The sequence below is a fragment of the Anabrus simplex genome, chromosome 8 (assembly GCF_040414725.1).
Source record: "Anabrus simplex isolate iqAnaSimp1 chromosome 8, ASM4041472v1, whole genome shotgun sequence".
In the NCBI taxonomy this organism is placed as follows: domain Eukaryota; kingdom Metazoa; phylum Arthropoda; class Insecta; order Orthoptera; family Tettigoniidae; genus Anabrus; species Anabrus simplex.
Window position 1 is genome coordinate 202,717,461 of NC_090272.1, and position 15,178 is coordinate 202,732,638.

Sequence of the window (15,178 nt, forward strand, 5' to 3'; positions counted from 1 at the left end):
CGCGTATTTATCGTATTGATAAACGTCAATCGATATTTCAATTGAAGGAGGCCAATGAGCGAAGGAGTACAAGAGTCGAACAAGTAGCTCTGCGAAACGTTCGAAGGGATGTCAGTCAGCATGAGAAAGGGAATACTGATGTTTTATGGTCAAATCAAAAGAATGAAGATCAACATGTCTGACGAACAAAATTCTTATCCTTCAAGAGAAGTGGAAGTCACAACCTCTCTGGCTATAACAAGTGCGCCAGGACTTAAAGGAGTGAACATGCATGGGAAATTGCCTAGAACACGTTGACTTTTATAACGGAGACATTGCCCATCATTTTCAAAAGAAAGAAAGAAAGAAAGAAAGAAAGAAAAGAAAGGAAGAAAGAAAGATCCTCTACCTGTTTAGAGTGAATAAACGCACAACCTGCCTACCCGCTTGTTATGTGACTTGCCAACATTAAGTAGACCTACAGATAACCAGCATGTACCTGTACTTGGTTTTTGTCTCGATCCGTTAAGTAGGGGTTGAGAAATAACATTCTGATCTCGGAGATTACCACCTCCCAGCCAGAGAGAAGTCGGCAACTTCCCTCTCGGGCCACGATACCACGCCCAGGTCCGTTTGTAGTTCCTTCTTAAAATATCGGTTGTTTTTGGTAATGACTTGTCTTCTGCTCAGTGCGTGGAATCCAAAGCCATCCGAAGTACCTTATTCTAGCACCACACATGTTATTTTGAGACCTGAATTCTACATACATACTAAACGGAAGCGTCAGAACCATACTAGAGTTTCTTCCCGACCGTGCTGTTATACGACCACTCTCCGAGACTTTCTATGGACAGATGATTTCTATATACTCCTCTTCTTTCTGCAAACAAATCAAAAGAAGCCAGCATGTTCCAACATCACTTAAAACTATATTGAACGCATTCTGATACAGTTTCCCGAGTTCCTCAGTTCTATAAATGACCACAAAAAATTAATTTCCACGCCAGTGAAGCCGCGAGCAAAAGCTATGTTCTTAATCATTAGTCGTACAGTTTAAATTCGTTAGCTGTGTTCCACATCATAGAAATAAAGAAATATGGGAAAAAACTAAGCAGAATGTTAATTTGTCATTTATAGTCATATACAGTACCTCAAATAAATAAATAAATAAATAAATAAATAAATAAATAAATAAATAAATAAATAAATAAATAAATAAATAAATAAATAAATAAATAAATCTTCTAACAGTATGGGGTTTCAAAGTATTTTCCGATAAAAGTTTTCTAATTGCACGAAAACATTTCATGGTTATTTCATAAATGCGGGACATTTCGCAATTATTACATTATTGAATGAGCATAGTCTATATGCATTCCATAATTCTGACGTTATTTATGTACGACTTGCCAATAAATGAAAATGGAATTAAACACTAATATACTCTAGTATTTAATCTACAACGGCGCAGACTAGTTATCATACAATGTGCACTTTAAGGTTTAATGAAAATTGTTGTTCAGACCAACAAAGAAAAAATGCCAACTGCTAAAGCTATGATTTTTTTGTAGCGATCTATACAATTTTATGTGCACGTTTACTAGGTTTCAGCAAACATAATAATTCACCGTATTAATTTTAATTTAGAGCGATGTTGGCACTATGGAGACAGATAATTATAATCTATATCCATGCGTGATTCACAGAGGCGTGTGCAAACAGTAGGGCACCCATTTATCATCGAGTTACGAAGCCTGCTGTGTGTTACTGTGTTGCTAATTCCACAAGGATTTAAAAAAAGAGGGGAAAAAAGAAGACTATCGAGCGTAATATACAAATGGTGGGTAATGAAAACTATGTATTCATTAGATTAATTAAAATTCAAGCGCTCACCTTCACGAACGAGTTTCGACATTAATGGAGCATAATCAGTTACAAGAACGAATAGTCATAATCGTTAATGGAAGATACAAATTCTTAAGGTCACAAAAGACATCTATATAGTCCGCACTCATTATTTATGCATTATTTGTGATAATATACGCGCTATTGCGTTCACTTTATTAAACATGAATTACTAAAATTTGGTTTTAGGCTGAGAGAAATTTAGGTCTTCGAATAAAACATTATCGCTTCATTAAAAGTACTGAGAGACAATCGGGTCAAAATTATTACAGTACTGTACACAGGAAGGGTCCTCACAAGTTTGGTTTCTCGGTCTTCTGGCCTTTTTATTTTTCGACATTATAATCATTTTGGGGATATTAGGTCGTGTAATGCTTATAATATGCTGACGCGTTTCGAAACTGCGTCAAGGATAGTTTTCAGAGCAATAACAAAGATTTTATTAGCAACTGTCACTGCATAGTAACTAGACTCAAGATAGAGATATCCTGTTAGAAATGTAGTTCATTCCAGGACTCCTGAGTCAAGGAGAAAGATGACAGAAGTTGCATCAAAAATGATTTGATGGCCACTTATAAAGAAAATCATTTTGCATCTGGAATCATTCGTGAGGCGATAGAAATTGCTAAACACCCGAATAACTTTAACAAAGGTGACGGCTATCTACTGAATAGATCATGGTTACCCTTCATAGTTAACTCATCAAGATCGTTCTCCTCGACTTCGGAGGCCCTGGAATGAACAACATTTCTAACAGGGTCTCTCTATCTTGAGTCTGGTTACTATGAAGTGACAGTTTCCAATCAAATCTTCGTTACTGCTCCGAAGACGATCCTGGTCGCAGGTTTGAAACGTGTCAACATATTATAAGCATTACACGACCTAACTTCCCCAGAAGTAAGTATCATAATGTAATTTAGTGGTCGTGAAAGTGCACGTCTTAAGATTTTCTTTTGCGGTTTAATACTTAATACTTTTTCGGTTTTCGGAGACGCCGAGGTGCCGGAATTTTGTCCCGCAGGAGTTCTTTTACGTGCCAGTAAATCTACCGACACGAGGCTGACGTATTTGAACACCTTCAAATGTCACCGGACTGAGCCACGATCGAACCTGCCAAGTTGGGGTCAGAAGGCCAGCGCCTCTCAGCCCGGCCTTTTTCGGTTTCACGTCCCACAAATACTTGGGGGTCTTCAGTAATGGTAACAAGTGGTCGTCGTGCAGATTAAGCTACAGCCCCGTTATTTCCCTGGTGCGGTTTGCTGACGGTGTCGTTCGAATGCACTATATCCCGAATGCATGCAAACTGCGACATTACTTGCATCTCTGAGGTATGAGCTACTGATGGCTACGCGAACAAAGTTGGAATCAAAAAACTGGTGACAGGAATATACAGAATGAGCCGAAAGTCAGGCGATATCATTCTCATAGAAGAGGCTGGTGAGATAATGTCCACACTGGCCAAGTTTGATGTCTGGAGGGTGGGTCACACCCCAGGACACATGTGAGCACTCCAGCCGCCATCTTGGACTCAATTTACATTTTAAACTGGAACGATAGGCATGAGACACTTCATTTCCACTTGCTTTTTCTTGAAAAGTTCAATGCCGCAAACCGTTTTTTCCTATCGAGAACAATTTCCTAATCTTGGCCTGTTTTGTCTTTTTTATCTTTGCAGGTATCACCGAATGAATAATGTGCTGACGACCGAAGAACGCAAGAGTGTGAAGAAGCAAAGAGTGGGAAAACAGGTTCCGTGGCCTTAAGGCACAGTATAGTGTGAAAATGGGAAACCATGGAAAACCACCTTTAGGTTTGCCGACGGTGGGATTAAATCCCGTCATCTCCCGAATGCAAGCTCACAGCTACGTGACGCGAACCGGTCGGAAAACTGGCTCGGAATAAATAAATACATAAAAATACATTGCTCAGAAGAATTAGGGTAAAATGGTACTGGATATCTGTCATTCGTAACAAAAGTATTAAAAACTGAGACGTAACAGAAAAATAATTTCATTTATTTATTTATTTATTTATTTATTTATTTACATTTTCTAAAAAAAAACAATATCACCTCAAGTTTTTGACGATGCTGAGCTTTTGGCCGGAGCCAGGGGCACCATTACATCTTTGTCAAATTCTGATGGAGAATCAGAATCAATGTCACACACACCACTGAAAGGATCAGTCAGGGTGCTGATATATCATCGTCATGTTAAAGCGTATAATGAGCCGCTTGTCCAAATGTTACTTTTTGAAATTCAGATTTCATTTCGTTTATTCCTAACTGGTGCAGGCAATTAATTTCTAAGCTTGTTCATTAATAAAGAGAACAGAAATGACCAACTGCGCACTAGGCGGGCTCCAATCCGCAGTAAGCTCTCTCGACTAATGGCCTACCGGTTGAGCTATGGTGACCTTGGCAAAGGCAAGGCAAAATACTCAGAATTGAAACCCACAGGATAAACTAACTACCAAGATAAACTGAAAAGGAGTATATGCACAGTAGAAAATAATTACAGTAGATCAGTCGTCTGGAGTGCTGCCGACAGCTACAAAATAAACTGCGAGGTCAAAACAAACAAAGGTAGCGGACCGGAGGAAACTACACAAAGACTATGCATGTGTATTTAACAAAGCCCTTTCATCTGTCCGTTCGTTAAAATATCTCATCTAACGACATCCTGCAAGCTTGTACGTGCATATAGTGAAAAGAGCCCCGGGGGAGAGATCGTCAGCTGCCCAGTTCAGTCTAGTTCAGAACTGGACTAATGTGTGCGTCGGAGCTTTATGGCGATAAGCTAACATTCACGCCCTCTACACAGGCGAGAAACGTATATAACGCAGCTCTTATCTGCCTTTTACATTCTTTATATTTTACGTTAATATGCCGTAATAAAGAAACTGCTTGAAAGAGGTAAATGAGTTAGCAAAATAATGGAAAGGCTAATGTAACGGAAGCAGCCATAACAAATACAACTACAAATATTTTATTTCAGTCCCTTTATCTGAACACCCGTAAATATTTCAGCTTTAATGCGTGTGAAGTACTAGAAGAAGTGAATACAATATTTTAGAAAACAAATGGAACTAGATGAAAAAGTTTGACTTTCACGAGACTGAGAAGGCATCGTTCCAAAACCGAGATAGCACTAGTATATAATATTTCTTTCCGCGTAGAGACCTGGGATGTCGACAGAAAAAGCCTTGTATATGAAATGTCTGAATTTCTGTTCCCGGATATCAAACCAAACGTGGCAGGTATACTAGGATTTTAATGGCGAAGAGTCGACTCTTCCTTTACTGCAAGCAATGCAGTATCTGGCATCGCATTCAGTATTTATCCGACAAAATTAAAGCTCGGCAATGTGTTGCTCAATAGAGCTCCATTTCCAGGCCACTGTTAGAGCGAAGTAGAACTTGAAAATTGACACGCAGGTAGCCTAAATGGTGGTGGTGGTGGTGGTGGTAGTAGTAGTAGTAGTAGTAGTAGTGGTAGTAGTAGTAGTAGTAGTAGTAGTAGTAGTAGTAGTAGTAGTAGAAGAAGAAGATCCCGCCTGGTGGCCATGATCGTTAAAGCATATAACCTTTACGGTCTGACACCGTGGAAAGCCGGTTCGAGTCCAGTTAGTGGAAAGCAGGGTACGAGAGGTGGTGGTGGTATACAATTTTAATCACTATATTGGGTGCCAAAAACCTAGGTTCAATTACAAACCTCTGCGCAGTGATCATACGGGAGAGGACTTACGCTGTTTGTGGATATTCGTCCGTCAAAAGCAGACGTTAAGTCTTCAACAGACCCCTTGGTATTCAACAGAAGTAGGCTATGTACGGATACCTGTTTCCACCCTCAGCCCGTTTCATTATCACTAGGGCAAGGAATGTAATGACCAATAATTTCACAATATATGCAAGATAGAAATGCAAATATGACCTTAGTACTATGACCGACCAAACAATTTAAACAAATGACAAACATTCGAATTTATTGTATGACACTGCTCTTTTATTAATGATTAGTAGCGTTTAATGAGCTATTGTTAATGTACTACTAAAATATATTTCAACTTGAATTAATTTCATGAAATACTTGTAATTTAATATTTCGTCACAAGTGAGTAAATGTATATTGAAGCGTCTCTATGACATTTTTACAACATTTAAGAATGATTACAGTGTACAATGAAAACTTGGGGGAGATTCTCACAGAGAAATTATTGCCTGTTGTCTGCTAGTACAGACTTATAAACGGAAAACCTTATCTCCACTTCAACAGAAACTATTAGAGCGAACTCAAAGCACGGAGTGTCTCCTGGATATAACTCATAATCAGCAAGAGAAAAATGTTTATCTGACAGAGCTGTACAAATTGAATATTATTGTTTGTATCCCCAGTCCTTCTCCAACACCTTCATTTTCAGTGCAATTCCTTCACCCACTTTACCACTCACAGTATTAAAATCAATTGACAACTCTATCCACAACTTGCATGTGAGGGTAAGTTCACAATACACAAACTTTTGAGTAGTGGGAGTTATTATTGACAGAGCAGCTTATGATTTTATGAATTGAAAAAATGCAAGACGTGACAAAAATTAGCACAATAACTGCGAAAAATGCAACAAAAAACTTACCGTAACAAAATGCCTTCGTTTAAATGTCCTTAAATGGTAAACACTTTAATAAGTGCGCGCAATCTTCAAAACTTTTAAATGAAATAATCCAAAACCACCAAATGCCTTTACCTAATCATCATACACAAACCGTGCGCGCACGTCCCTCATGGGAGTCAATTAGAATGACTTGCACCAGGCCTCTCCGGAGGCAATAATAATAATAATAATAATAATAATAAAAATTATTATTATTATTATTATTACCGGGCGAGTTGGCCGTGCGCGTAGAGGCGCGCGGCTGTGAGCTTGCATCCGGGAGATAGTAGGTTCGAATCCCACTATCGGCAGCCCTGAAAATGGTTTTCCGTGGTTTCCCATTTTCACACCAGGCAAATGCTGGGGCTGTACCTTAATTAAGGCCACGGCCGCTTCCTTCCAACTCCTAGGCCTTTCCCATCCCATCGTCGCCATAAGACCTATCTGTGTCGGTGCGACGTAAAGCCCCTAGCAAAAAAAAAAATTATTATTATTATTATTATTATTATTATTATTATTATTATTCGATTTCGCTCATCAATGGACAACGTAAAATAACTTTCATATATTTTTATCTCCTTCCTTTATTTTAGGTCACTTCAATACTTCATCCTTCCACTGTGCTTTTTTTCTTCTTTCATTCGACCAAACAATTGCATGGGTTTTTTTTTTTTTTTTTTTTTTTTTGCTGAAAACCTCCAGACATTCTAACCCTCTTGCGAAATGTAGGCTATGCCTGTCTAGAATTTCTGCTAAGTCTTTTTTCACTTCGATGAACCACCTTATTTACTTTTTTGGGATTTTTGTCAAAAACTTTTTTTTGCTAGGGGCTTTACGTCGCACCGACACAGATAGGTCTTATGGCGACGATGGGATAGGAAAGGCCTAGGAGTTGGAAAGAAGCAGCCGTGGCCTTAATTAAGGTACAGCCCCAGCATTTGCCTGGTGTGAAAATGGGAAACCACGGAAAACCATTTTCAGGGCTGCCGATAGTGGGATTCGAACCTACTATCTCCCGGATGCAAGCTCACAGCCGCGCGCCTCTACGCGCACGGCCAACTCGCCCGGTGTCAAAAACTAGTGTTAGTCACTCTTTCCCAATTCCTTCAGACCAAACTGTTTTTACAAGTTGCCTTACTTCACACAGACACAGATAGATCTTATGGCGATGATGGTATATGGAAGGGCTAAGAGTCGGAAGGAAGAAGCGACTGTGGTCTTAATTACGGTACAGCCCCAGCATTTTCCTGGTTTGAAAATGGGAAACCACGGAAAACCATCTTCATGGCTGCCAACAATGGGGATCGAACCCACTACCTCCCAAATGCAAGCTCACAGCCACGCCCCTAACCGCATGGCCAACTATCCTATCCTACCTGGAGAGACAAGAGAAACACGTGGCATGCTGGTCGCATGTTGAAATGGTGGTGGTGATTTTTGCTTGAGGAGGAAGTGCAACTAGGCGACCATGCTCTATTAACACTAATCAAAGAGGAAAATGGTCGGGAGGGACCCGACACTTCGAAAAATGAAGGTATCGGCAAAAAAGATAAGGGCCACGAAGGGCGTGGAAATGAAATACTCCCAAAATATAATACCATCAGGGGGCGGGAAAGAACGAGAGTTTACCAAGCGAGGTAAGATAGGATAGATGAAAGTGAGGAGCCTGGCATAGGTAAGCTAGTCTGTTGACGTAGGTCTACAGGCTTACTATTAGTATCATCTCCGGCGTCAAAATCGGAAGAGCGGCCGATCTCTCCGTATTTGATAGATGGGACGGCGCCTTCGTATCAGCATCTCTGAAAGGGTTGGCTTGTAAGCTGTTCTCGTGTCGCTGTTGTGGACACGTATCGAAAGTGGTGTAACTATGAGCAAACAACGACGCGTCGTCCAGCCGTATGGAGAAAGCGGGTCATTGACTCCAGAAGCCAGCAAAGGCTGTTGCACAATGATCAGAGCAACCGCGGGGCCCCAGTTCAAGAAATCACCAACAGGTGCACCGGTAATGACCAGACCAGTGTTTCCCAGCACGTAGTTCATCGAACACTGATGCTCATGGGACTGCGGAGTATACGACCTAATCGCGCCCCAATGTCGACAGCAGCAGACCGAAAGCAGCGAATGAAGTGGACACAAAATCATCTCCACTGGGCTGTGGATGATTGGAGAAAGACCACCTCGTCCGATGAATCCAGATTCCTGATTCACCTCGTCGACGGCCGAGCGCGTGTACGCCAGTTGCCGTCGGAGGCTATGGCACGTAGTTGCAGGGTCGGGCGGAGGCAAGCTGGTGGTGGAGGTGTGATGATCTGAGCGATTTTCATAGGACACACTGGGGCCCATTATTGCAGTACACCAATCCCTAACCGATATCCGGCATCTGGACGTTATTGGGAACCATGTACATCCGTTCACGTCAACAGTGTTCCCTGATGGTGACGGCTACTTCCCACAGAACAATACGCTAAGCTACACTGCCAGGATCGTGTAGGACTGGATCGAGAAACATGAGAGTTAATATGGCCCCCAAATAGCACCGATACGAACCCCATTGAATATTTTTGTTAGACTTGCAGAAGCGGGTTCGTGCTACATCAATTCCGCACAGAAATGAACACCAACTGGAGGACTTGTTGATACACTTGTAGTACCTGATATACCGGGATACCTTCTGCCACCTTCCTGAATTGATACCACGCCGAGTGATCACGGTTCTTTGGGCAGAAGATGGCCCTACATCGTATTAGGTACGTTGTCATAATGGAAAAGGCTCAACAATGTATACAAGGTGTTTCCAAATAATATGTATAGCCAACATTAGTGAGTGGAGGACAAAGAAACAGAAAATTCCTACTAAAGATCGGTCGGAAAACAAACATTTTCCGAGATATGACTTAATCCCTTTATTACGTTCATTCTTTACGTTGGTACCGTTCTCCACACTGGATGTCAACGGCGTTGCATTTGTACAGGTATTTGAAGCAGTTCTCATGACACCTCACACATTAGCACGTCTACGCATGAAATGGATATCGCCTACCTCTTTGTTGTTAGAAAGCGTGAGAGGTGCTTCAAATGCCGAAACGAATTCAAGTCTTTGTTGACATCCAACGTGGAGGCTGGTATCTGGAACATAAAACACGAACAACGTTTAAACGTTTTCAAATGTGGTTACGACATGTCGCGCAAATGGTTGGTTGCCGCACATGGCTACACTATTAGGTTTTGTGCTTGTTTCACTGCCCTATTCATCGTCTACAGTTTAAGCAGCCTAAAATTTCGAAACACCTCATGTGTTGCATCTGTAAAACTGCCTGTAACTACTTGCTGGAAAACAATAACATTATTTAAACTTCCGAATTTCTTATACGGTGTTACTTCGAAGTCAGGGCACGAATTCTATTCTTACCATTAAGAGCCCCGCCCACGACGAGAGGAAGACAGCTTCATTCAATAAGCAACCGTCCCTACAAGGCGCCCATCCTTCGGCTTAACAGCATTAACTAACATCACAGGGAAACAATCGAAAACACAAACTAAAGGACGGCTCTTCCAGCCTCGTCAAAGTGTAAGACTTCAAGATTACAGAAGCTACACGTAACACCGTAACGTGGTCCAAATAAGGCAAGCATTAAGTGACTGATAGCGGGAAATAGGTGAGCAAATGTTTACCAGGTAAAGGAAAGAGACGGACATTTTGAAACAATAGAGATAGAGAGTAAAAGGAATATGTACTGAACTTTGGATTTTATGTAAGAACAATTTTTGGCAACAACACTCCAATGTCACCATAATTTGTATAATTTTTAATTCATAATTTTCATATATAAAGCCAAAATAATTCCAGTAGGTTTTTCGGCAACAATGGGATAAAACAGGGTATGGACAGAGAAGGTAAAGGCCGTGACTGATTAACAAACAACTCTGCCAGCTGTATGGTTTGATAATGGGAAACCATGGAAAATTATCTTCAGGACTTCCAACGGTGAAAATCGTAATCCATTATATCCACAATGTCACGTGTGGCCCAGAAACAAGGTATGGACGGCTTCACCGTTTAGCGTGGACAGTGCTGTAGTCGACGATGTCTGCTGAATGATCGTGATAGCTGTGTCTAGGACAATGGTCCAAAGCAATCGTCAAGCTAGCCTGACTAAAGTGACATCAGACTTCAATGTCAGAGCTACCGGATGCGAGTGTAGTAGGACTGTGAGACTGCCATTAGTGTTCATCATGGCATATGCGAACATGTGACCTAGTACAGCGTCCGGTTACTGCCAGGTCACAAGACACAGCACCTCACCTGGGCTTGTGACGTCGCTACGTGGACCATGAACACTGAAATATGTAGCATGGTCAGACGAGTCCTAGTTTCAGTTGTTTCGAGCTGTTAGTCAGCTTCCAGTGCCGCGCAGACAACATAAGGTCATGGATCCCATTTGTCAACAAGGCACCCTACAGGATGGTGGTGATTCCATACATGTGTGGAATGTGTTCGTGACGTGTATTACGACCAGTGATTTGCCTAGACCGGTCAGTGAATCAGCTGCGTTGAAATGCTTGGAGACACTTGCATCCCTTCAAGGCCTTCACCTTGGGCTATTACAGCAGAATAATGTGAAGGATGGTTTGTTGAGCATTTTGGACAGTTCTAACACTGGCATGTCGTCCTATCTCAATCCTATCGAGCATTTATGGGGCACCGTGGCGAGGTCTATGCCCACGATCCGACACTTACGAATACCAGGGAACTTTGGGGAGCTTTGAAGACATGTATACCCAACCCTTGTCCCGCTTCTCTACGATCAGATGCCCTTTTTGACGTCAACCTCATCAGAAGAGTTAAAGAGATGAAATGAATAACGTGATATATGACAGTAGGAAAGGAGAAGGTGAAACCCAGTGCCGGCGCATAGCCTTCTCCTATCGAATATAACCGAAGGGTCAGCTCAATGCTTAAGGTCTCCATCCCACGAACGAATCACCATCAACAGCGTCACATGCCCTCATTCCATATGAATACTGCGGAAATGTTTGGAAATGAATCCAGGCTTTTGGCACGTAATCTAGTGATTACAAATTGTATACACCACCTCTCCCTCCTTCCCTGCTGGCCGCTGGTGATGAAATTATTTTCCACCAACGGGACTCGAACCGGCTGAGCACTGTCAGAACGTACAGACTTGACGCTTTAACGATCATGGCCACCAGGCGGGCCGAGAGGTATTAAAACGACATGGCCCAATATAATTTCAGAAGTCTTCCGCACACTTGTTGAATCGCTGTACTTCCCCGAGCCCAGCGTAAAGTTAAGTGCCGCGCCATTTAACAGCCCTCAGTGGGTTGGGAATAAAATACCTCCATGATAATCCCCAGTCTGTCGTAAAAAGTGACGGAAAGTGGGGAAACTCACGAGTCTCTCAACTTGGGAACTTGGTATGGCGGGCACCAGGCCCCTAGCCCAGTCTGCCATGGCTTCCTCTTTCCTATCCGAACTCCCTTAGTCAACTCTTATTCTTTTCCGCCCTCGACAGTGTTCGACGGCAAAGTCTAAGTAGTTAACGGTTTGTTTAAAGCCTTTATTCCTCGAAACTTATTCTTTCTCCTCTTTCCATTAGAATTAGAGGGGCAGTTGCACTTCTCCCCTCAAAACAAAAAAACAACATCATTAATTTAATAAGTCGATAGTAGCAAAGCAGGAAAAGCACCTAAGCTGCCAATGAATGTAATTTTCCCTTCAATATGTTGTTATTCATGTGAGTGATTAATTTTCATTTTATTTTTTATAAGTTGCTTTATGTCGCACCGACACAAGTAGGTCTTATGGCGACAATGGGATAGGAAAGGGCTAGGAGTGGGAAGGGAGTGGCCTTAAGGTACAGTCCCAGAATTTGCCTGGTGTGAAAATGGAAAATCACGGAAAACCATCTTCAGGGCTCCCAACAGTGGGGTTCGTACCCACTATCTCCCTAATGCTGGATACTGGCCGCAATTAAGCGACTGCAGCTATCGAGCTCGGTAGGTGGTGTATCGAGACTCCTGACTGTGCCATAAGTAGTTCATACTGGGTAAGATTGGAGGCCAATCAATATGGTGCCAATCGTAAGTACGTGCTTTAAACCATTCCTGCAAAAGATATGCATTTTGTACACGGTAAGATATAGAGTACGCAATTAACAAATTCATCACAATAGCCGGGTGCTAGTCATAGATTCGTCCATAAGCTTCTTGCTTCTGCCAGTTAAGCATGCAATACAACATACAACCGGCCCCTTCAGACTATGTTATTGCAGCCACGTACGACGAATCCAGATACACTTGTTCTTGACGCCATGAATACACACGACCATCCACTGACTAAAGCCAAATGTGACTCATCCAACCAGTATACACTCTTTGGCAATTGGTAAAGCCCAATAAAAGAGTATTTTTATTCTTTCAATGGCAGCTCTCAAACTAACTACAACTACAGCTGTGCGCAAGATAGATGTACCGACTTTTCTGCGCTCAAAGATCCGCCATTTATTTGAAGTCTGAGATCACATTTCCTTTCCCCAGATGTTATCCATCCCTCTATAATGAGCTGCGAAGGCAACCTTCACTTTTTATGAGTGGTCGCTATATTGTACATGATTATTCACTTCGGTAAAGAAATCAGTCATCTTATATCAGGGAAATTTCTTACAATGTCACACGTAAACTTTTGATTTGACGATTAACCGAAAGCGGCAGTGAGAGATTGGTCGTATAATGCTCTCCTCTTCTTTTAGACTGTTATTAAAAGGCACATGTATCTTAAGTTTTCTCCTTACCCATCATAACATCCCAATATTAATTAACTGCATAACAAGCTACATATTTGCAGAAATGTAACCTACATTTCACATCACGTGTTTTACTGTTCAAAGAATAATTGCATATAACATGAAATGGTCAAGTTGTCTGTGCTAATGGGCCTCCGTGGTAGAACACACATTCTGTTACACAGTGCAATGACACGCGAACTCGTTACGTTACCATGAAAGTACTCCACCTAGGCGTGAAAGCCTCTATGATGATCGGTCCTCTGTCTGTCAGCTCATATTACTGCCAATGTAAATCAACAGTGTGAAAACACACTTCTTGTTTCTGGGGAACAGTGACGTTGATTAGTTGGCTCGTAACCGCCATGTAACCTATGCACAAGTGGTTTTACAACCAGTCTGTGAATGACTGACTGAGTGATTGATTAAATCTTGACAATGTAGCTAATTGACGTCACAATGAGTGGAACAGGTGGTGTAGACAGTTTCTGCAGTTCCAACTAATCTCCAGAGCACTTGATATAAAATTATAGCACGTATATCGGAGATTTGACGACACTCTCATCTGTTAGGAGGCGTGTAAAAGCCATGATATTCCATGTATATACAGCAGGCGGTTCTAACTACAGCTCAGGCTTTGATGTTAGGGCATTCTCAGCGTGGCTGATCATAAATTCCAGACAATGTATACAATGAGGCTTTGTCAATCGACATTACCAGTAAAGTAATGTGAAAGAGTCAACTTACAGAACTCACTCGATGGGCACATGTGTTTCAAAGAATTACACTGTATTTCTATATCCCAAGTTAAAAAAAATCTTAAAAATTAATGCATTTGCTATTTAAGGTCATGAGTTGGTAGTGTTCAATTATTCATTTTACATTCATTTCAGGCTAAATGAAAACCAGAGCAACTATATCTGCAAAAGATCACATCTGAACAATTTAGACAGCGAGCTTTCCCACCAATTCCTTTTCTAGTTTAACTTATTGCCATCTCAATTATTGTACATCGTTGGGTAAAACGTCATATACTACTATGCATAGTTTTCACTTTTTTATACTTCTGAGTGGCTACTTTGTCGCACGACGCACCATTCTCTATGTCACGAGTCATTTTGATAACTAGCAGAATTCAGAAGAACACAACAAGAAACGCGTGAGGTCTTGCAGGTTTCACACCACTGTTCTGGCATGTGAGGCATATAGGCATGATCGTGATGATACAATGAAGAAAGGGCCGCAGCGTAAGCAAGCAATCAGTCAGTCAGTCAGTCAGTCAGTCAGTCAGTCAGTCAGTCAGTCAGTCAGTCAAAGACAGAGGCTTCTTTTCGCCTCCCTGTCACTCCGCGACTCGTAAAAGCAGTTTTCCTCAGGGCACAGGGCAACTCTCATTAGTCTCACATCATCAACAACTTCAATCATAGCAGTGTCGTGACAAGAAGTACAGGCCACAAAATGGCAATGCGCTGCGTTCAGATATTCTCGGATCACAAATTATAACATGATTTCAATGTTAGATGACAAGCGCATTACCCCTCACACCATGATGTGTATAGCTGGACGTCTAAAAGAATGGTAATGGTAATTCTAGAGTCAGTCGCAGCATAGGAGCACATTACTGGCAAGGTATGCCCTAATGCGTTACCATCAAGGTACGACACTCGGGATCGTGATTACTCAGGATAATCCCACCCCAACGCTGATCTCAAGACACCGCAATGTTCCTCCATAATGATGAAGATACTCAATTGGGCTTCAAGATCTGTACTGCCAGTTCATAATGTATGATAGCACCTCGTACGTGAACTACAGTCAATCCAGAATCTGTAGTTGCAACTG